Source organism: Acipenser ruthenus, chromosome 10 (genome assembly GCF_902713425.1).
Source record: "Acipenser ruthenus chromosome 10, fAciRut3.2 maternal haplotype, whole genome shotgun sequence".
Lineage (NCBI taxonomy): Eukaryota > Metazoa > Chordata > Actinopteri > Acipenseriformes > Acipenseridae > Acipenser > Acipenser ruthenus.
The window spans coordinates 14,023,948-14,047,930 of record NC_081198.1 but is presented as its reverse complement, the minus strand read 5'-3'; positions in this window follow the sequence as shown (position 1 = coordinate 14,047,930).

Below are 23,983 nucleotides of genomic sequence, written 5' to 3'. Positions count from 1 at the left end.
GGGCACACAGCTAGTGTGCATCAATGTTTGCCGTCAATTGTCAAATGTACATTCCCAGGAATTTCACACCACTAGTTCCCTGAGTAATCTCATACTAATTGAATCTGTTTATACATTTATTTATGAATACAAATTACAAATACATTATACAGTCGAGATATACACCCCTCCTGACTATGTCTCATATTAACCACTGAAATCTCAGCGATAAGCAAAGTCTCTGAGCAGCTCAATCAAAGACCTTGGTAAAATCAATATACACTGCAGAAAATAGGTTGTCAATCTCCTATGCAGTAGCAGTGAAACTTCAATACAAATCAATAAGAACAGTTTGAGTAAAATACCTTGGTTAGACTCTGTATTAAAACCAGGATTTAAATCAGTTTAAATAGATAATCAATTGATTATGAACTAATGTTGGTTATGATGCCACAAGAGCGTGGGGCAGTGAAATAAGTAATTATTTGGAATGGAATTGTCACTAGTAGCATATTTAATTGGTTTTCAGATGGTTGTTTTTATGATTATCACATCATTGTAATACTGGGAATTTTTTCTGTATTGGTTAAATAGTGACAATATCCTTGCACACTTCCAAGACTAAAATTATAACTTACTGAAATCACCAAATTTTCTCCTCACCATTAATTGTAAATACACACTTGATAAAACAATTATTCTAAAAAGCTTCTCTTTATAGTGAATTTAAGGAATATAGACAAACTGTACATTACAGAAAACATCTCAGTGGGTGCTGTATTATATGAAAATTAGCCATTGACTGTTTAGTGTAAAAATATGTCATTGTACTCCTTTCCATCAAAGCTGATATACTGAGCTCAATTATATATATATATATATATATATATATATATATATATATATATATATATATATATATATATATATATATATATATATATATATATATATATATATATATATATATATATATATATATATATATATATATATATATATATATATATATATAGTTAATCTGAGTAAACTTTTCTCAGAAACTAGAGATTTCCAAGAGGGAGAATTCTGGTTTCCTTTTTGGACTGGAGAGTATTTCTTCTGAAGACAACACTGCCTGTTAGTGGTCATAGCTATAATGCTTCTGTGGTGTACTGTAGACCCCTAACACTTATTAATATTGATGGACTGATATGAAAAATTGCCCTAAATAATGGTCAGATGAAAGAGGAGTGCAAACCTGACATCATGATGGCTTATCCTGACAAACCAATAAAACTGTCATTTAAAAGCAGCAAACAACTTTGAGCCTATTTAGTAGCTGTGACTCTGAAATGTAATTCTGTCTAAGCCGTTGAAACAAGAATTGAAGCAGAGCCGCACAGATTCTTATTCCTACGATTCGGCGGCACCTCTAAAACTTTGATCTGGTGATGCATCATTATAGAAACATTGCACAGAGTACATTGTCACATGTATTTACTGAGGACCGCATATTGCCGCAGTTTCTCTGCGCAATCTAACCTTGTACTTCTCTGTGAGTGATCAGTCACAGTTACTCGGGCAGAACCATGCAAAAAAAAATGGACTTTCTTGTTTGTCGCACTGTCTACCGCTGAGAAACACTGTCTTTCTTAAACTATGATGAAGCTTTTTTATTATTATTTCTAACTTACAAGACCTGAGCTCTCAGTGCTGAAAACAATATAGTATACAGTTTGTATACGAGTCACAGATGTTGACAGCTACAGTAACAGGACATATGCGGTTTACCTTACAGGTATGATCTTTTCTGTCATGTATAAATCATAAAGGGGTCACGAACAGTAACCCGGTCGGACTCTGCAATTCAATTTTATTCTTTTACAGGAACAAACAAAACAAATCCAAACAAAACAACATGTTTACACAAACTACTAAGACATCAACAACTTGCGTTAGATCGTGTTTAGCAACAGTACACTTGCACTGCTTCACAGTTGCACTTATATTTAACTCCAGTCGGCAGAAGTGTCTCTCGCACAGTCCAAATTCCTCACTGCAACCAGCACAGCACAGCACACGCCCACGGATCGGCCCAGGTACTCGAGTCAGCAGGTAAACAATCCAGCAGCAGGGTTGCTTGTATAGAACAGATAGTATAGGTAAAGTGGCTATCCCTTTCGTTTCGTCTTGTCTCTCTGCGTCTCAGTTACCGGTCAGCGAATTCCCTCTGTGTTCTCTCCCCTGTGTTCTCCTTCGGACAAGCGGTTTCTTGCTTCTTTATACAAATACCGTATAAACATTTTCACCAAACAATATTTATATAGCTCTTGGACATAACATGATGTCCCAGGTTAGTGAAGACAAGAAGCCAGACTATCCCCCCTGGGTTCTGCAGTCTGGCAACATCTGCCGCTGCCAGCAGTTTGGTCTTTTAATACATAATAATTATAGCAGTTTCTCTTACCCAATAAAGCACATTTGAAAGGCTCATATGCAACACACTATTTGACACGTATTCTTTCCCAGACAGTTAATTAAGCACTGGTTATATTGCATTTGCCTTGGTGCAGATCAAATGCTCTGCGTTAGCATTTTTCTGTCGTCTCATGCAATGAATACATGACTAGAAACATATTTGTTTAATCTCAATGTGTTTACCAATGCCTAATTTAATATGTATACAGTATGTGTGCCACTTAACAATAGGATCTATAGTATAGAGATGCGTTTCATTGCATTTTGTAATATTAATAAATGTAGGACAATTCTTCCTCTGTTCCTCTGTTTATTACTTTATACATTAGGCAGAGCTTTACTCCTTTTTCAAACGTTGGCAGATACATCAAAGTTTATATCCTGAGGCCTTGCAATATCATATCTGGACCTGCAACAGTCTTTGACAGCCTTGACTAACCAGCTTGAAACACCATGTAGCTTGGTACAAAATAGACATTGTACGCAACAATAGAACCTGTTTCTATTATTATTTCATCATCATATTTATGTAACCATTACAAAACAAATAATCCCCCCAGTTAACCCTTTCAGCATGATGTAAATATATTTAAAAGGCAATTTACACCGTAATTAATTATTAATGAAATAAATCTTTAGAAATCTACAGTGCTGAAAAAATTGAAGAACCACCTTCTCTGACTTACATTATGATGTCCTTGAAATTTAGTTTAGATAGCACAAATTCATGAAAAGAGAAACATTTATTTTACGTGTGGGCTTTCATCTCTGATATGAAAGTGAATACTTTGTGAACCAGTTTTCAGATTTGCATGCAACCTGAAAATACTAAAGTGCTTTCAAATAGTGCAATGATCAGAAATGCTAAAACTTGTTAAGCTGTTTGCAATAGTTCTGAGTGGTTTTACTGTTGGTGCGCCCCAGTTTTCCAAAGCAAACTAGGAGAGTTTAACAGAGTGAGGTAAGCCAACCAGTCAAAGTCAGAGGTACCTCACCCTGTTAATCCCCAGACATTTACCACTGTAGAAAGGAAAGCTAGCACATGCTGTTACAGACCTGCTTTATTTTGTATCACATGCAAACCTCATCAAACTCCAACCCCAACCTCAACCCTAGCACTAATATACATCTACATATATATATATATATATATATATATATATATATATATATATATATATATATATATATATATACATACTACCGGTCAAAAGTTTTAGAACACCCCCATTTTTCCAGTTTTTATTGAAATTTAAGCAGTTCAAGTCCAGTGAATAACCTGAAATGGTACAAAGGTAAGCGGTAAACTGCCAGAGGTTAAAAAAAAAGTTTAGGTTACCAAAAACTGAAAAATAATGTACATTTCAGAGGAACAAGTAATGGGTTAACAACTTAAAGCCGTTCTGCAGCAATGGAAGTAAATTAAGCCTTGAAAGTTGATGCTAACAATTCCTACAGGTGTCCCAACTTTTGTTGATTACTTACCAAACCTCTGTCTGTATAAAAGCAGTGTTGGAACAGACTGTGTTACTACACCCTCTTAAGCATTATTTGGACAGTATTGTACTGCAGGAAGTAGTATATTGCTCTCATAATGGCGAGAAAAAGGCAATTAACAAAGGAAGACAGACAGACCATTATAACCCTTAAAAGTGTAGGTCTTTCCTTTAGAGAAATTGCAAAGAAAGCCAAGGTGTCAGTGAGTACAGTTTCCTACACCATCAAAAGGCACTTGGAAACTGGAGGAAACTCTGACAGGAAGAGGTCTGGCAAACCCAAAGCCACAATAGAATCAGAAGACAAGTTTCTGAGAGTCAACAGCTTGCGTGATAGGCGGCTCACAGGACAACAGCTTCAAGCACAGCTTAACACTGGTCGAAGTAAGCAAGTCTCAGTTTCAACTGTGAAGAGAAGACTTCGAGCTGCAGTTTGACAGGTCGAGTGGCAGTAAGAAAGCCATTGCTAAGATTGCAAAATAAGAAAAAGAGGCTTGCCTGGGCCATGAAGCACCGCCAGTGGACTACTGAAGACTGGAAGAAGGTCTTATGGACCGATGAATCAAAATTTGAAATCTTCGGTTCATCACGCAGGGTTTTTGTACGCCATCGAGTAGGCGAAAGGATGGTTCCTCGGTGTGTGACACCAACTGTCAAACATGGAGGAGGAAGCGTGATGGTCTGGGGCTCTTTTGCTGGATCCAGAGTCGGCGACTTGCACAGAGTGAGTGGCACCCTGAACCAAAACTGCTACCACAGCATTTTGCAGCGCCATGCAATACCCTCTGGTATACGCCTAGTTGGTCAGGGGTTCATCCTACAGCAATATAATGACCCAAAACATACCTCCAGGCTATGTCAGAACTACCTTAGAAGAAAAGAACAAGACGGTAGGCTTCAAATCATGGAATGGCCAGTACAGTCTCCAGACTTAAACCCCATCGAGTTGGTTTGGGATGAATTGGACAGAAGGGTGAAAGCAAAGCAACCTACAAGTGCAACACATTTGTGGGAACTTCTGCAACAGTGTTGGGAAGAACTTTCCAAACAATATTTGATTTCCATTGTAGAAAGAATGCCACGAGTGTGTTCGACTATTATATCTGCAAAAGGTGGATACTTTGACGAGTCAAAAATTTAGATTAAATTTTGTTAAACAAAACGATTCCATGATTTCTTTTTTATCTCCAATTGTTTATTTGTTCTATGCTTTAATTTCAGAGTACATTGAGACATTAAACTGCGTAAATTTCAATAAAAACTGGAAAAATTGAGGTGTTCTAAAACTTTTGACCAGTGTGTATATATATATATATATATATATATATATATATATATATATATATATATATAGCACCTTTCATACCAAAGTATCACAAGGCACTGTACATAAATACATATAAAATACAATAAAATACAAAATATACTAATAATAATATTAAAATAATCATTAAAAGCTAGCAATTATGTTGCATTAAAACCACTAAGATTTTTATAAAAATGTGTTTTAAGTTTAGACTTAAAAATACCCACAGACCCAGCTTCCCTAACACATGGAGGTAGAGCATTCCATAGTTTAGGGGCTCTAAAAGAAAAAGCCCTACGTCCCGTATTGATTTTATTGACCCTGGGAACAACGAGCAGCCCCGCTTCCTGTGATCGAAGAGTGCGATTTGAGAGATACGCGGTCAGGTGCTGCTCCATTCAAGGCTTTATAGGTCAATAATACGATTAAAATCAATTCTATATAGTACAGGGAGCCAGTGCAAGGAGGCTAAAACAGGGGTGATATGCTCATTTTTTTTGGTTTTAGTCAAAATTCTAGTAGCGGTATTCTGAACAAGCTGTAGGCGGGACACCACACGCTTTGGGATGCCAGAGAGGAGTGCATTACAGTAATCAATTCCTGAAGAAACAAAGGCATGTGTTAGTCTCTCAGCATCAGATAAGGAGATAATAGGTCTCAGTTTGGCTGTTTCTCAAGTGATAGAAGGATACTTTAGAAACTTCCCTAATATGAGACTCAAAGATAACCCCCAATTTTTTTATTTCAGTTTTAGGATTTTATAAAAGACTGCTAGGGTCAACATGCAATCCTACATTTTTTAGTTAGTTATGGTGGGAGCCTACAAACATAACCTCTGTTTTATCTGAATTCAACATTAGGAAGTTTTGAGACATCCAGCACTTGATATCAGCAAGGCAAGCAGCAAATAACACCCTGTAACAGGGCGAGGTGCCCTGCACATTGTTTTGTTTATTTATTTTTAGAACGGGGTCCCCCTCCACCACTGTGTTATTTTGTATTTGATTATTATTATTATTATTATTATTATTATTATTATTATTATTATTATTATTATTATTATTATTATTATTATAGTATGTATTTATGTATTTATGGGTATTGTTTTGTATTTATGTACTAGGACGGCATAGCCGATTTGTTTTGTTTAGTGGCATAGATGGGTAGCCCCATCCACAGTAAATTAATAAACTCGTGCAGATTGTGGCCGAGGGGTAATAGAATAATCGCTAGCTAGTTAAACCCCTCGGCCACGATACATAAGCCTGCAGCTCGCTGCACTCGTGGTGGGTGTTAGAGAGGAGAGAGCGAGCGGAGTGAGAGGAGTGAGAGGAGTGAGAGGAGTAACAGGAGTAACAGGAGTAACAGAAGACGAAACTAAAATTAAACATAGGAACAGTGAAGGCAATCTGCCCAGCCTGACCTGTTTTATATATTTTGTGTTTGTGATTATTTTTGTTTACTGATTTATTTTTGCTCTGTGAGCACAATGTTTTTGTTTAAATATTTATTTTATTTTTGTTATTTTAAAATAAAAAGACGCATTGCGTCATTTACTTTAACTGCAGTACTTGCCTGGTGTGTGTTTACCTTCCTCCTTCTGGCCTGACGTCAGACGACTCAGCTACCCTGCCACACACCCTGACAGAAGTATCACCAGGTTTTAAAGACAAATACAGTTAGGTGCCATCCACATAGCAGTGGAAGTTCACACCATGTTTCCAGATGATATCACCCAATGGTAACATATATAATGAAAATACCAATGGACCCAGAATAGAACCTTGTGGAACACCGCAATCAACTTTGGTCCATGCTGATTTTTCCTCCCAATAGAGACAAATTGATAGCTATCAGATAGGTAAGATTGAAACCAGGATTAGACAAGGCCAGACAGTCCCACTAAGTATTTGAGCTGATTTAATAAGATGGAGTGGTGTATGGTGTCAAAAGCAGCACTTAGATCAAGAAGAATTAGAACTGATGGAAAGCCAGAGTCAGAGCTTATCAGTAGGTAATTTACAACTTTGACAAGTGTTGTCTCCGTACTATGTGCAGCACGAAATCCAGACTGAAATTTCTCAGATTCACCATTAAGAGTTAAAAAACGTTGTACTTGAAATGCAAAACCTTGTCTAAAAATGGAAGATTGGAGATGGGCCTGTAGTTATTAATGAGTTTAGGATGCAAGTTGTGTTTCTTGAGCATTGGCTTTACTATAGCTATCTTAAGTGCTGAGGGAACAATACCAGAAGAAAGATAACTTTTTATAATCTTTTAAATGTGGACAATAATAACTCCAAGAGCATTTTTTAATAGTTTCGTTGGAATAGGGTCAAGAGAATATGCTGTAGTTCTCATGTGCTGAATCAGAGCTGACAGCTCTTGAAGGGTAATCAAAGAAAAGACCTCCATAGTAGCCTCAGAGGCACTAATAGGTAATACTGTGCAACAAGCCTCCTTAATAGAATATATTTGTGGAATCTGCTTTCTAATGTGCAGTATTTTATTTTTAAAGTGATTTAAGAAGTCAATACAGCTAGGAATAAAACCAGTATCAAGGGCGGAAGTATTTGGAGAACAATTAATTAATTGATCAATTGTAGCAAAAAGAAATCTAGGATTATTTTTATTAGTTTCAATTAAGTTAGAGTAATAAGTTGATCTGGCCTTCCTATATTTAGCCAGATGGTCCTTCCATATAGTGTAGTGAACATGCAGTTTTGTTACCTGTCATCTCAGTTCTAATTTCCAACCCTCATGTTTCAATTTGCGAGTAGCATCATTAAACCACGGTGAGCTTTTTTTAAAAACACCCTCCGAGTTTTGACTGACGCTACAACATCTAAGATACCAGTCAATGAGGTATTGTAGGTATGCACCATCTCATCTACAGATAAGACCTCCGGGATTGATAATAAACTCAGTATATCAGAAAATTTACCAGCAGTTAAGGAATTAATATCCCAAGATGTAAGTGTATGTTCCATGGATTTTGTAGTTACTGGTCTGCTGACCTCAAAAAGAATAGCAAGATGGTCAGAAATGGTGAGATCTGTTTTTAACAACTAAACCATGAGAGATTACCAGGTCTAGAGTATGGCCACGATTGTGTGTGGGACCTTTTACATGCTGGATATAATCTAAGGAATCCAGGAGCCTCATAAATTCCACAGAAGTGGAGTCAGATTCTGTATCAACATGTAGGTTAAAATCACCCAGTAGAAGAATCCTATCATAATAGACTGTCAATGAAGATAGCAAGTCACTAAATTCACCTAAAAATAATGGGTTTGACTTATGGGGATGATAGATAATTACAATATGAACAGGTAGTGCACTATTTATTGTTAATGTTAATAGTTCAGAAGATGAATAACCTGGGACAGTAACCTGATTAATTCTATGTTCACTACAGAAAATAGTAACACATTTCACAAGCAGAGACAAATACGCCAAGATGTTTGTGGAATGCAAAGTATTCTACTGCAGTGTAGACCCTGTGGTTTAATAGGATCCTGCAATGATGCATAGTCCCTTTCCAACTGGCGTGGACTGCTTGAGTCTGAGCTGTGCCTGTTACAGTAATTTCTTCTGGTTTCCAGCCCTCTTGCTGTGTTTTTATTTTCATGGGCATCGGAGTAAAGAGACTTCAATCAAAAACCCAATATGACTTTCATTTAACTCTTTATTCTATTTAAATATATCATTTTAGGCTACACTGGGTTTAGTTTTTTTTTTTTTAATTGAAAATAAATATAAAACTAGTTTTGCTTCTCATGGAAATGTTTTACACTGACCCTGTGGTGCTGTGCTTCTGATGCTGTAATTGAATTCAAGAACAGATCTTCATATTATCTGATCTTCATATCTCGTTCCCCTTTCTGATTTGTATGCTAGTGAGTCTGTATTTACATAGTCAAAAAAGAATACTGGGGATAATTATTGTAGGCACGGAACACAGGCCAGATTGTACATTCTCTACACTGTTGTTTCTCTGTTACCAGTGATAATATTCTCTGTTAAACCAAAATAAATAACTAAATAAATAAATCAGACAATTTTTAAACACTTCTATGTAGAAGCATGCCCCTAACTTCTTTGCATAGGTCAAAATGGGCTTATAGCCAAAAGTCCCCAACAAAACATTTATTGAAGCACATTTATTGTTATCGTTTTTTTTTTTCATTTTAATTAGCCTTTTCTTTTCTTTTCTTTTCTTGTTTTCCAACCATCCCCTAGGTGTCACTTGTGCATCAAACTAGTGATTGTAGGTACCCTATTCACAAATGTATGGGTCATTTAACGATTTTTACATTTAAATCACCAACATGTTTTACAGACCTTTGTATGTGCTTCACCACCAGGTGGCAGGCAAGTGCCACCAAATGTGATTTTGGTTTCTTTGATCTGAATATTTGGGTTTGTAATTATTATAAAAATGCAGCATAAATGGTCCAGGATTTAATTAAATAAAAATATTCCTAAAGTGAAGCCAAATTAGCTATTCATGGAATATCCGCAGGCAGCACTAAAATGTTAAATTCCCTTATGCTGAAGAGACCAAAATTGCTTCTTTCTCTTTGCTCGCCACGTTTAAAATGGAACTGAGCTGTTTCCATTGTGAACTTTTACAATTCTAAGACAATTCTAAGACAATGCATCAAAAACAACATGTACCTGTGTATTGCAGGAGACCTAGTGTTAATAAGCTGTAATACTTATTAAGTGCCACCAGATGTCACTGAACTTCTGAAATTATATATCATGTCCTGTGCATGCATTTTAAATATAGACCCTTTCTTTGCACAGCCACCACATATTAAGTTGTGCATGGAATCAAATATGAAATAATGTATCCAACATGCTTTTGGCCAGTGATAAGATAATATGTTATACATGTCTGACCAGTAGCTGTTGATTTCCTATTTGAAGTCTGGTATATATTGACTAGAACATCCCAGTACCACTGTTTGTCCAAATACACCATAGATCGTTTGGCACTGTCCATACTTTGAATTAATATTGTTAGCAGAATTTACTAATGCTGCTTCATAAAGTCAAATTAAACCTGCTGAATAATATTACATTACCATATTGAATTAGATGCCGCTTTGCAGTTTTCCACATTTTATAGGTTATTTGATAACATGATGTTAAATAAAAGATCTAAATTATGTTCATACAGTTTTCTTTTTATTATGTCTCAATCCTAAAATTCTAGGTGATGCAAAACTTTTGTCCATAGCTGTATATGTAAATATTACTGGAAAGGTTTGAGTTCACTTACAAAAACATGGTAAAAATGCTTGATGTGTCCCCAGTGAATTTGAATTTTACATATTAGTTGCAGCTTGTATTCCCTTGCTAATATACAGTAATTAAGTTGTGTTCTTTGATGTTGTTATCCTATGTGATTAAATATCTCCCTTTGTGCATTCAGGTAACTACTCTGACTTGTGATTAAAGAGAAAAGGCCACAGCTGAAAAGATACACAGATCCTGATAAATACTAGACAATCCCTGCCTATGTTTTACATTTATCATAAAAAAAATATTACTGCAAATGAATATAACAAAAATGGTAAAAAATAAAATTTCCTCCAGGAAAGCATAAAAAAGCAGAGCCATATAGGCCACAGTAAGAAAAAAAAAGAAAAAATTCAAACTCAATATTTTTTGACATGTATTCAGATACAAAAATCAGATGTTCGTATTCGCTATAAATGACAAAAACACCTTGCACTTATTTACCGTCTCACCAGAATTTGCACGACAGTTTCAAAAAATGGCAAATGAAAAAGAGCTCTGTGTGATATGTGAGATTATATATATATAAACAACACTTTACATTACACGTCCCTAGCTGTTGTTGAAGCTGACACCCTGGGATCCTTCAAGAAGCTGCTTGATGAGATTCTGGGATCAATAAGCTACTAACAACCAAACAAGCAAGATGGGCTGAATGGCCTCCTTTCATTTGTAAACTTTCTTATGTTCTCAGATGTGGTAATATAGTAATTATATTGCAAATGCACAACCAGATGTTGAATTACAAAAGACTGATAACATGTTCCAGTTGTGATTAAACATGTTGTTGCATTGTAACAGCACAACCATGTGTAATTACTGTGATACAACAGTTTAATTACTGTGTAGTTAGAGACAATTAAAAGATAGTTGCACAACATGATGTGTGGAGCCTGAATCTGGTAATGCTTTCTGTTTGTTTCTGTGTGTAATATGTTTTATTGCCTTTATCATTCTATTGTCAAAAGAAATAAAAAATACTTATCTGAGCTGTCAATCCACAGACTTCAGGGGTATGGTGACTAGAAGCAGTGCAACTTAATTGCCACTTAATGGTTTACAACCCAATACCTTTACCCCTGCATAAAAGGGCTGTGAAAATATTTACATTTGAATGATTACCTACATATCTGAATGATCAATGACCTACATGTGGCACAGACTATTATAAGAATAATGGGACTCAACAAGAAGCCAAAAGGTAAATTAAAGTGGAATACAAGCCACATATTTGATTTAAACAGCAATTTGGAACTGGAATCTAAAGTCTGAGAAATGTTCAGATCATGACTAGCATGGTGCTCACAAGAATATAAAATGGAGACCTGACCTGATTCTAAGCAGGAAATAAGACTGCATTCATTCAATGTGCCGAGCTCAGACTTGTCAGTTAATGTAACTGAACAAGATGAGACAATTAAAGGCTATGATAAAGTTGAAAGTAAATAATCAAATTATTTATGAGTGTGGCAGGGCGATTGCCCTGCACATGGGGAAATTAGTGTTGGTAATTAATAAGGGGAAACAGGTTTGTTTTGTGTGCTTTTTGGAGTTGTTATGTGTGATTAAATTATTGCTTACAGACGGGCGCTCGATTGAGACTTGCTGCCTGCTAGGCTTGGTTGAGGGGAAGGGCAGCAAGTGATTGGCTGTGCCGGTCCTCAATCAGCAGGTGGGCGGGTCTCGACTGAGTATCCATCACCATAAAAACATGCAGTGAGGATCGCTGTGGGCGACTGCACCGCCATGCTACAGAGTGGAGAGTCCGCTCTGCAGGAACGACAGCTACGCAACCCTGAAACTGCAAGCAGTGCTTGTGAAGAAAATGCCCAGCCAAGGCCGTATGAAGCAGCAGGAGTCGTCGTATGAATACCGGCTCATAAGTAGGTCAGTTTAGGGGATATTGATCCCAAGTTATGTATAATGAGGGTTACGTAGTGTAGCCGGTTCCCGGAGCGGGATGCCTCATTTATAAGGCTAGCGTTCGCCCTGTGTGGCACCTTTTATTTGTAGTTTTTGTACTGTGTTTTATTTTGCCTTTTGTACAGCCTGCTGTATGTGTCCTCTGTGCGTTACCATTGTTGGTAGTGTCACATGACCTGTTTATTTACTTTGTTTTGTATTAATAAATCCTGCGTGCCTGTGCTGGCGTTTCAACTCCAACTCCCATGTCTCTCTGTATTGCCTAAGCAGCGGCTACCCGCACAGTGACATGAGCACCCTGTCACAATGAGCTAATGATTTCCATTACATGAGAGTAGATGTTAAAACTTCATGAGATAATACTGGATAGCTACAGTGCATCACAGGACAACGAACAAACAAAATGTAAAAGGGCAAAATATTTTAACCTTGCATTGTGTGCCTTGTAATCTAAATCTAAAATGTATTTAATAAAATCTGTAGATTTGCTATTCCTACCTATCGGAAACAACTATTGTATGCATGCAGTATATTACATATATGGTTATTATATACACATTTAAAAAAGATATTCCTTTTTAAAGTACTTAAAAATACAGGTATAGGCTATATACTGTTTCTGTTGGAATTCCTCGATGGACCAATATAAATATGCGATATGTAGTGACTTTAGAGCTCTATAAACGTAAAACTAATCAAACATATTTAAACATTGTAAGACAGACGTGTAGTGGACAAAAAATTGTATCAATATATTTGTTTTGCAATTGATGATTACTGGGATAATCTTACATTGATTTCAAAACTGCTGCAGTCATGATTCGCACACACTGTCCTCATAGGGGCAGAACCCGATCACGCTCTGTTCGCCCACCGTATTATAATGGCGTTTATTGAAAAATGAGCGAATATCTGAATGAATATTTAAATTATTAGCGAATATCCATACATGAACATCCTGTGTTCGTCCCAGTACTAATTTAAAGAGCAACACAATCTATATATACACACACACACACACACACACACACAGGGTGATTAGAAAGTAAGTTTACCACATCAACTCACCATATCATTGATGTCATAAACTTACTTTCTAATCACCCTATATATAAAATTTATTGATGTAGCAATGATTTATCAAGTTTTATTAATTTGCAAGGTCTAAGTAAAGATAATCACCCTCACTTGCCAATGCTCTATAGATCTGTGAATATGGTTAGAAAAAGACTTAAGGCTGATAAGAAGTGGCGTAGTATATTTTTTGTTTTAATGTATATTCAGATAAAAAAATAAAAAAATCCAACAACAATTCTTTCTGAAGGCTTTGCCCATGTGAGCAGTTCTCATAAGAGTACTGGTAAGCATAATTACTCTCTTTGTTGCAGAAAGGAGAACATTTTATAGTCACAATGTTTGATAAAAAAAGGAAAGGGGATTGGTCTCTGCACTGGTAGTCCAATAGATTATTTTGTAACATTGCATTGATTCTGAATTGTGCACCTCATCCAGCATCGTACCTTCGATATGATGGGTGTCAGGTTCACACAGTAGTATTATAAAAAGTGGTTCACACGGTAGGACTTATCTCAATGCAGCTTGCAGAACAGATTTATAGCAAGTAAATCAAACCTGATTTTTGGCCAAAAAAAATAAAGGTTTTAAAATAGTCAAGAATGAGCTCACATTTTTGTAATTATAACTTGCAATAAAGCGTGCAAAAAAACTTGCAATAAAGATCCTGTTAGTTATACAATTCAGATATTGCAGTTAACAACACTTTTTATTTCTGTAAGGAGTTTTTCATCAGTGTACCAAATGCGTTACCTTTATAGATGATATGGACTTAAATTGGTTTTCAGACATTTGATGATTCATAGTCAATGAGAGCCAGAATAATACCTTAGTGTCCTTTTACTTGCAAATAATTCAATATTAACATTTTTTGTTGTGACTGTCACATACAAAGCTTGTGTGCTCTTTGTTAGATTTATATTTGCTTAGTTTCCCCCATAGAGCAATCCTATTGATCTGGAAAAGCTCCTGTAGTTTGCTAACATGCCTTAATTCAGACTTAATTCATGTCCTACCACATTGCTGCCAAACCAAACCAAGCCATGCCTCATTGATTGTAAGCACATATGCCAGGCCTAGGGCTCCTTCCTTCCAAAAATGGCCTACTGTACAATATTAACCTCATAGGTCGTCTCAACCAATCAGGTTTCTAAAAGGAATTTAGAATCTTGAAACACACTATAAATTGTGACAAAAATTTCCAGCAGCCTTAAAAATAATGTCTTCATACCACAAAATACTTTATAATGGCACTAATATCCTCTGTAGTGGCACTTACCTGTAGATAATTGACCTCGTCACCGCAGTCAACAATCTAGCAGGTAATGGCCTCTGTCTGTTTTTCACTTGACAAATGCACTCTATAAGTGCTCATAATTAACTTTTGCTCAGCAAGACTCAATGTTTTATTCTGGCAAACTGGCGCTCTAGGGCTGTTCTTTTGAAACATAAACCTTGTTAGTGTGGTTGCACTCTCTCCCCGAGAGCCTGTTTCCTTAGATAAAAGCATGGAATCCAGTAACTTGACGACATCTGGTCTGATAACTATCTGTACCAGTGTGATGTGGCGCACGTAGTAACTGACATTTGTTTTACCTTTAATTCAATTTGTATCATGACCTAGGAGAGTAATATACTTTTAACATCCTTGTTTCTTTCAGGGACTTTTTTTATTTTGTATTTTTTGCTTTGCAAAAAAGAGAGGTTTTACATTACTGTTGCATTGCTATAAGCGCAATGAACACCCAGGTGAACAAGGTTCAGTCTCAACTCTGGTTAGCAAGTGCCTACTGTATATATATATTGCTTGCTTGAAATTAAATAATTTGACTGTGCATAATTCCAGTAAATCTAACAATAGTTCGTCTTGAACATTCTTTAAAATACATTCGGATTTTGTTTAATCAGGAATGACAAAACAAAAAAAAAATGTAAAGCATAAATGTAGCCTAATGAAACCTAAGTTATATGCACACAGTGCCACTACTGGCCATGTATTTTACATTGTGAGGTTGAATGCTGTAACTATGGCTAGGGTCTGTTCTGCACACCCTTTTTTAAAAGACAAACCTGCTAGAATAGCAGCAAATTGAGATTTAGAGAAATAGGGTCTACCGATTGCCTAGATATATTTATACTAAAACAAAATATATACTATACCAGTACAATATGGAAGATGAATGACCTTAAAGCTAGGAATTCTAATAGTGTTTATTTTTTTAACCTATTTTATATCTATATCTATTCTTCATGGAATATGAAAGATCGTGTGAAGTACATTGATCAGCCTCTTCCCATCACGAGCTACAGTGCCTCCACCTCCCCTATGCAGCGACACATTGTTTGCTCACTGGAAGATCCTTGTCACAAATATCCCAGTGACGTATGTTTATGGCTAAATAAAACTTTTATGAGGAATGATTTATGTAGTCCCAACTGAAAATTACCTCTTTACGTTATGCCTTTTTGATCTCTGCGCCTAATTCAATCTGTATCAGGGTCATTTGTATGTGACACAGTGTTTGAGTAAATCTGACCTTTATAAGTCTGCGTTGACATTATTGCCCCATGTTTTGTAACATGACTATTAAAGACTTTGGTTCAAGGCTGTCAACGTTTTATGGGCTAGATAATGATATGTTTACATATTATTTACAATAGAAAGCATTCTCATTTAGTATATATTCTCTAAATTACTAGAAAGTGCCATAAGCATTGGTTTCATTGATGTGGCTGAAATGTCAAACTATCCATACCAAGTGTTATGCATATTTGATATAACTGTATAAATATAATTGCTCTCATTCCCTGTTTAAAGTATGTATGCAACTGAATGACTGTCACAGAGAAAGAATGAATCTTGGTTATAAATCTCCCTCCCGACCTGTGAGGGTGCTGTGTAAAGGGAACAGAGTGCCCTGGAATAGATGGTCTGACAATTAATTCCAGGGAAAGGTGGAAGTCGGCGATCTAGAGAGCGGGAGGAGCTACGGTACACCAAGTCATCGCCCCAGAAGGGAAGCGATGTGGCAACCGCGGATTGGAAGAGAAACGTTGCACTCGCTAACCAAGGGGGCATGATTGATGGTACAAAAGGGGATGTGGCTAAGCGATCTGTTCGTTTGTTATGGTTGCGAGTGAACCGCTAAAGGAGAACTATAATTGTACCGTGAGTTTGTTTTTTTTGTCTTGTCTAATTAAACTTGTTTGTTTATTAGACGGCGAACACGTACCGGGAGTTGTCGCTTAAGGCCAGTACCAACCCGGACAACACTTCACAACTGTACACAAATAAATTGTATTTTACCAGTTGCATGTTAGCACTCACTCTGGACTAGTGATTGTATGTGTGTCTTTGTGTGTGTTTATACTGTGTTTATTATTTCGGGACTGTTTGGATCGTGAACTTTGTTGTCTGTCTTCTGTTTCATAATCACATCACCTCTACACCTGCACACTGCAAACCACTTTGCCACAATGACGCAGGCAAGATTTCAAGTATTGCCAATATTACAAAGGAACTGCTCAACTACCATTTTACGTTATCTGGTTGGGTGATAATTACCAAGAAGGAAGCATCAGCACATGTTGCATAGGCTTATAAGGAGCTTTCCAAACTGGGTCTTTTTGGGGATTGTTGTGTTCAGCATAACTACAATGTAATGTGTAATATAAAATAGTGCAATCATCCTTTTTTCACATAACAATGCTACAATCTTCATCTACGAGTCCTGACCTGGAGTGCCAGGCAATAGCACTAACATTTAATTAGAAAATATATATTTTTGTTACTATTAAAAATAAAATAGTATTAAAGATAGAGATATGATTGTAAAGCCTCATGACTCATTTTAAGAGGGACTGATTTGACAGAAGTTTAATTGTACACAATGACACACTAACCCCAAGGCCACCCTTAATAATGACAGTTAATTTAATGTAAAAGGTTCCCTTCAATGTCTGAACAAATAATGTTGGGCTGATCGGCAGTGTTATGAAACAAATTAGATGTATTTTTGTTATCTAGGTAACACAATATCAGGTTATGTGCCATTTTGCTATAAATTCGATTTGCCATGACAGTAATGGTAATATTTTTTAAAAGATTACATCATTTTACAGGGAACAGCCGGTTAGGATTAGAAATGTCACGATGCATTATGATATCAGCAAAATTGTAACGGGGTACTTATTTTTTGTTTTGTAGTTTTGTACTTGTTTTTTTTTTCTCATTTTAATTTCAATGAGATCCTAAATTGAACCTACAGGTGGTGTTGCTAGAATTGAACATGGTGTGGGGTTGGGGTAGTTACTTTTTTTTTTTTTTTAAAACCTGTTCTTGATATTCTGTATCTGTTTATATAAACAGATACAGAAAACATGTATGCGTTTTGGATGCCACGTAACAGAACTATCATTTGGATTTTACTCTTGTTCTGATTTCCATTGAAATGATAATTGATATCCATTACTGCTTTAAATAACCGGGGTCCTTTTGTTTTCTGCATTAAACACAAAGGGCTTTGTACATTCTGTTATACGATTTGTTTATTTAAAATATTCAGTACACGTACTGCACTAAATTGACTTTGTTCCTTTATTATGCTCTGTGGCTTTACAGCACATCCCTAGAAAGCCTTTAGAACAAGCTTTTGTTTTTTTCAACACACAAGCAAGCTTCTGGTTGTGTTTTTTTTTCAAAGAAATGTGCCGTCGGCTGTGAAGTGGTAAATTATATATGCTAACAGTCGAGCTATAAATCATAAATGTGTCTGCCCTTTGAAACCACTCAGTGCCTAGGGTATGTGTTTTCTTTATAACACTTATTTTACTACATGTAGACTCTCAGTAGGGGATTTTTAATTGTTTTAAGATGTATCGATTAGGAGCACAAGTTAGCTTTAATCGATTACTGCTTTTATTAATGCTGAAGTATTCTTGTGGTGGAGTTGTGTGTGTACACATGTGCTGTTTATTTTTTATAATGATGCAGTCAGTTCCAAGCTGAGACCACATGTCTTGTTCAACCTGAAGTCGAGTCGTTTAACTGAGGGAAATGAAGGGTAATGAAATGCAAGTGCTGTGCACATCTTAACAACAGATTGCCTGAAGATAGTCACTGAATTAGGCTGACATTAAAAAATGGATGCATCAAAAATGTTCTTGTTCTGAATTCGGATAAAACTGAGATCATGTTTCTGGGTTCCCGTCATCAGCTTAAGAATATTGCTTTCCCAGGCTTTGCTGTCGATGGTTTCCCATATATTGCAGACTATTTGCCAATGGAGATAAGATAATGACAGGACAGTAACACACCAACACCTGACAGATATAATGAATATCTCATAGAATTGTTACTGACTAGTTTTTATGTTCTGAGAGTTTCCAAGCTTGTTTTACCAAAAGGTCAGTACATCTGACAAATGCAAATAAGTATTATCTTATAATTCATTATATTTTTGGAATCATTATGATCTACTAATAGAAAAACTTTCCTGAATTTAACTAAGCTTAGTCACAGAGAATTGTAGGAGTCTGGAACCAGCTCACCAGTAATGTTATTGAAGCTGACACCCTGGGATCCTTCAAGAAGCTGCTTGATGAGATCAATAAGCTACTAAGAACCAAACAAGCAAGATGGGCCAAATGGCCTCTCGTTTGTAAACTTTCTTATGTTCTTATGTTCTTATTTGTGTATGAGTCACACATTTTCTTTGTACTGCTAATGCATAATTTATATCTTTGGCAGGGGATGTTAGTGTATATATATATATATATATATATATATATATATATATATATATATATATATATATATATATATATGTTAGTATATGTTATGTTCATGTCCTATATTGTTCATATATGAAATACATACATTTATAATATTATTAGAAGAGCAATGTATTCGTATAAGGTTCTAAATAATAATAATAATAATAATAATAATAATGAACACATGCATTGTGATGTTTTTCTGTACCTCTTTCAAACAGAGGATGAGGCTTGTGCATGGAATCTCGATATGTTTCAATGAGCCCTGTATCCCATTCCTGCAAGATCATCCTGCTGATTATTTGGGGAATTTGGGAAGTACATTTTTTATTAGACCAGCTTCAGTTAAAATCAACTTGTGAAACTGTGTTACTCTGTTTGATTCATGAATCGGACTACTTACTGTCCATGCCTCATTGTAGGAACATTACAAATGGTATGCTACCTTTGCTTGTAATGGCACCCAGGACGATAGCATTTGGAGTCTTGGAGAACAAAAAGGATATGAATGTGCTTCTAAGGATGGACTGTATTTGGCTTTTGATTACACATATCAATGATTAATTTAAAGGCATAGAATGTGCAATCCTTTAAAATCAACGGAAACCCTTTAAGTATCTTATAGTCTGTTTATAATGAAAAAGATCTCCATTCTGCTAACAGCTGAGAAGGCTATTTCTCTGCAGACAGAATACATGATTTATGCAGCAAGAGAAACAGGAATTAGTTCAACAGTTCAAATGCAAGATACATTTAGATATTACCTTTGCTGAGCTTGTTCACGTTATCAAAAATTATTCATCTGAGCTGTACTATTTCTAAATGATATACAGTACATTTTTATATTTTGCTTTTCTATAATTTTATAGCCCTCAGCTGTCTGCTTCAGGATATATGCTTTAATAAATATTTTGCTTTGGGACCATGATGTAGTGATATTGCTTTTTATTATAGTGAAAACTGAAGTTAATGTGAATAAACTGGAAATGATGGAAATCAGAAGTTTGAAAACCAAAGTTCTGTGTAATTGGGACCCACAAACAGCCGACCAGACGAATATAATGTCAATTTTCTATATCCCTAACATAAGAAAACCTCAGTCTGCAGAATTGATGTAATTCAGCTAATCCCTCAATCTTCTTTCAAGTGACCGCAGTGACTGCCTGTGAGATCAGAAACCTTAAAAAAGGTTCAACTAAAAATAAGATATGAACGGAATGGATGTGAATCAAATCTTTTGTGTATTTCCCCAGGTATCTGGGTTCACATCCTGAACTCACCTGATTCCAGACCATCCATCTACAATTTCACTCTTGCCCCCTGTTACCTGCTGCTAAAGACATTTACATCTTTATAGGTTTCTTTAGATGGCTTTCTATAATTCATGTAAGTAAAAAATGTTTTTGAAATGACTTACATATTGAATGCTGATTTTTGCGTGATCTCCTGAAGGGAGTAGCCATTTCGGACCCAAGAGAACTTGTTTCTTTACAAACACTGACCCATGTGGTTTATTGAGCCTCTCCTGCTATTGCGTTTATAATCTAATTCCTAGAAGTACCCAGATCTGGACATCTCCTCATTAGATGGCTTGCTGGCTGGGACTCTGTGGAATACATTACTAAAATAATGCAACTAGTCAGAAGCCAAGTTTTAAGTACACGATATAGCTCTTTCTTGGACATGCATTTTAAGCTATAACAGACAACCACCATGACTTTACGAGTTTACAAGCAGCCGCCACAAACTAATCTTTTTTCAGTGCATGGAGGCATATGTTAGTTCGTGAGGGAAATGATGATAGCTGGTGGCTATAGCAATTACCATATATATATATATATATATATATATATATATATATATATATATATATATATATATATATATATATATATATATACACACACACACATATATTAGCTTGCGAAGGGAAAGGAATAGGGAAAATAAACAGTTTCTGAGGTAACATGTTTTCCAAATTACACTATACTTTTTGCTAAACAATTTGAGTGACATTCTGCTCCTTGTTGTATAAAGGGATGCTGTTCTTAGGATTTACACCTTGTTTTAGTTATAACACAGACAGACAAGCAAATTGATAAATACAATGTTATATAACAACTGTATGGAGAATGGGCGGCACGGTGGCGTAGTGGTTAGCGCTGCTGCCTCACAGCGCCAGGGTCCTAGGTTTGAATCCGGCCTAGGGTACTGTCTGTGTGGAGTTTGCATGTTCTCCCCGTGTTCGCGTGGGTTTTCTCCGGGTACTCCAGTTTCCTCCCACAGTCCAAAGACATGCTGTCCAGGTTGATTGGTCACTCTAAATTGCCCTCTGTGTGTGTGGTGCCCTGCGATGGACTGGCGTCCCGTCCAGGGTGTAGTCTCGCCTTGCGCCTTGTGTATGCCGGGTTACGCTCTGGCTCACCGCGACCCTGTAAAGGAATAAGCGGATAATGGATGGATGTATGGAGAATGGAATACACATTCCCATATTAAAACGAATGTATATAAAACATTTGTTTACTAATGTACTTTTAAAACTCAATGCTCCCACCACTAACCCTTCTGAAATGTTACTACAGTATATTTGTACAGTCATTTTGCATTTTGCCTGGCTAATATGGTGGCTTTATTGTGCTTTTCTATGGTTAACCATGTTTTATCCCATGTTTTACCAATCATTTTCCATGCTTGGCTGTGCTGTATAATGCTTTCAGTAGGAATTTACTATGCTTTATGTGCTTGTTTTGCTGTGCTTGTAGCACTGTTTATTGGAAATATAAGGGGATACACATATGGTATATAGAAAAAACTAAAATAGTTAAAATAGTTACTGTTTTGTAACTTTTGATACTTATTCTTCCAAAACATGCCAGCTCCTTTGTGATAAAATGATGGAATTCATGAGGTGATTTCTGTAAAGTGTCACATGGTCCAGGCAGTCTGTCGTCTGTTGGGAATTGGCTAATGTTAACATTACTTTGTGAAGGCAGGGACAATAATTTACAGCATTTAAAAAAATGTATGTGTTGGTAGGTGACTTTCCTAAAAGAGTATATTGAGGCATGTATGGTATTTACAGTACACTTGTTTGTTACTTGTAAGCACTGTAACCTACTGCTTTTTAATGTGTAAGTACTGTATAGAAAATAAACCATGAAGAATATTAGGAGTTTTAAAAAAATACAATAAACCTACAATTTACAAAAATGTTTTTGACACATTTGAACTGGTTTCTAGTATTACGGTAACTCCTTATGGCAGCCTGGCTTGACCTTCAGTAATGCATGATTATAAAGTGATTGCAAAGGATTTTAGCCTTTTTTGCGAATTAAGGGAAGTATGTTGTGACATTCCTGAGAATGTGCTTTTAATAGTTGTGGGGAAGCACTGATGTAGCTCTGTGCCATTTCCCTGGTTGGTATATGTGCCAGGGCAGCAGCCCTGCCCCTGTAAGTAATGTGTGTAGGGGAATGTAAGTTTGCCAGCAATCACAGGTGTGGCCATTCCCCAAATAGGTAACTGGTGCTAATTGGGGAGTGGGCAGTTTTTGTGTGGATTTCTGGGTTTTGTTTAATCTTTTATCTGCAGCTTCTGTCTCGGAGTCTCTCTTCCTGCTGGTAACATCTAGTTTCAGTGGCCCTTGCATTATTTGTTTGGAAGTTGTATGATAAGCATTTCTTAACACAATATTTGCAGCTGGATTACAGGAGATAAAAAAAAGTGCATTTCTGTCTCAGTAAGATGACTATTCTTTCATTTGTCCTTGGAATTTGACCAATTTTGACCCATGGAATGATGTTAATCATACCAAACTGACATGATTAGTTCAATTGAATTCACCTCCAGTTTTTTAGAAATATGGTTGATAGTGGCTTGGCACAATTCTTGAATGGAGCCATGAAAGCAGAAATGTGTAGGGGCAACTTCTTTAAATTATTAGAATTTCATTTGTAAATATTTTTTATAGAATACCTCTGGCAAAATGGTTGAGTTGTGGTGAATAACATTATCATTGCCTTTTATCACATTGCAAGTGAGACAATCTCACTGCTAATGGACATGGATCATTTTAGTAAGTGTGATACAGACACAATGCTACATACAGTTGGTAAAAGAGCTGTTTTGCCTTTTATGGATTGTATTTTATGCTCCAAGCTGAAAATTAAAAATAACTGGTAAAGGGTAATGCATGTCTCGACCTTTAAAAAGATGTCAATGGTGTAAGCCAAGCAATACAAAATACTTGAGTGGTGACATAAATCACCTTCAATATGATTTTGGGATTGTTTGTGTGTTGATGAGAACCAACTTGTAGGACAGTCAATTGATACGCTTATGGCTAAGGACAGAATGGCAAGAACTGTGTTGATTAACGTCTTTGATTATTTTCCTCAGAAAAACTACTTGTCGATAGAGGCTGCTGTTGAAAAACAACTATACCAATGATTACCGAACATGAGTTCATAGGAGCAGTGCAGTATAATAATCAAGGGCAAATACACTTTAGAGTCCTGTGATGTGTTACATAAGTATTTAATTCCTTATGGGGAATTCATTCAGTGACCAGCATTTATTTATTAAGATCAGTTCTATTGCTAGTCAACAGCTCATCAGGAACACTTTTAAATGATTTAGAAGTTCTATTATTTGATCATAC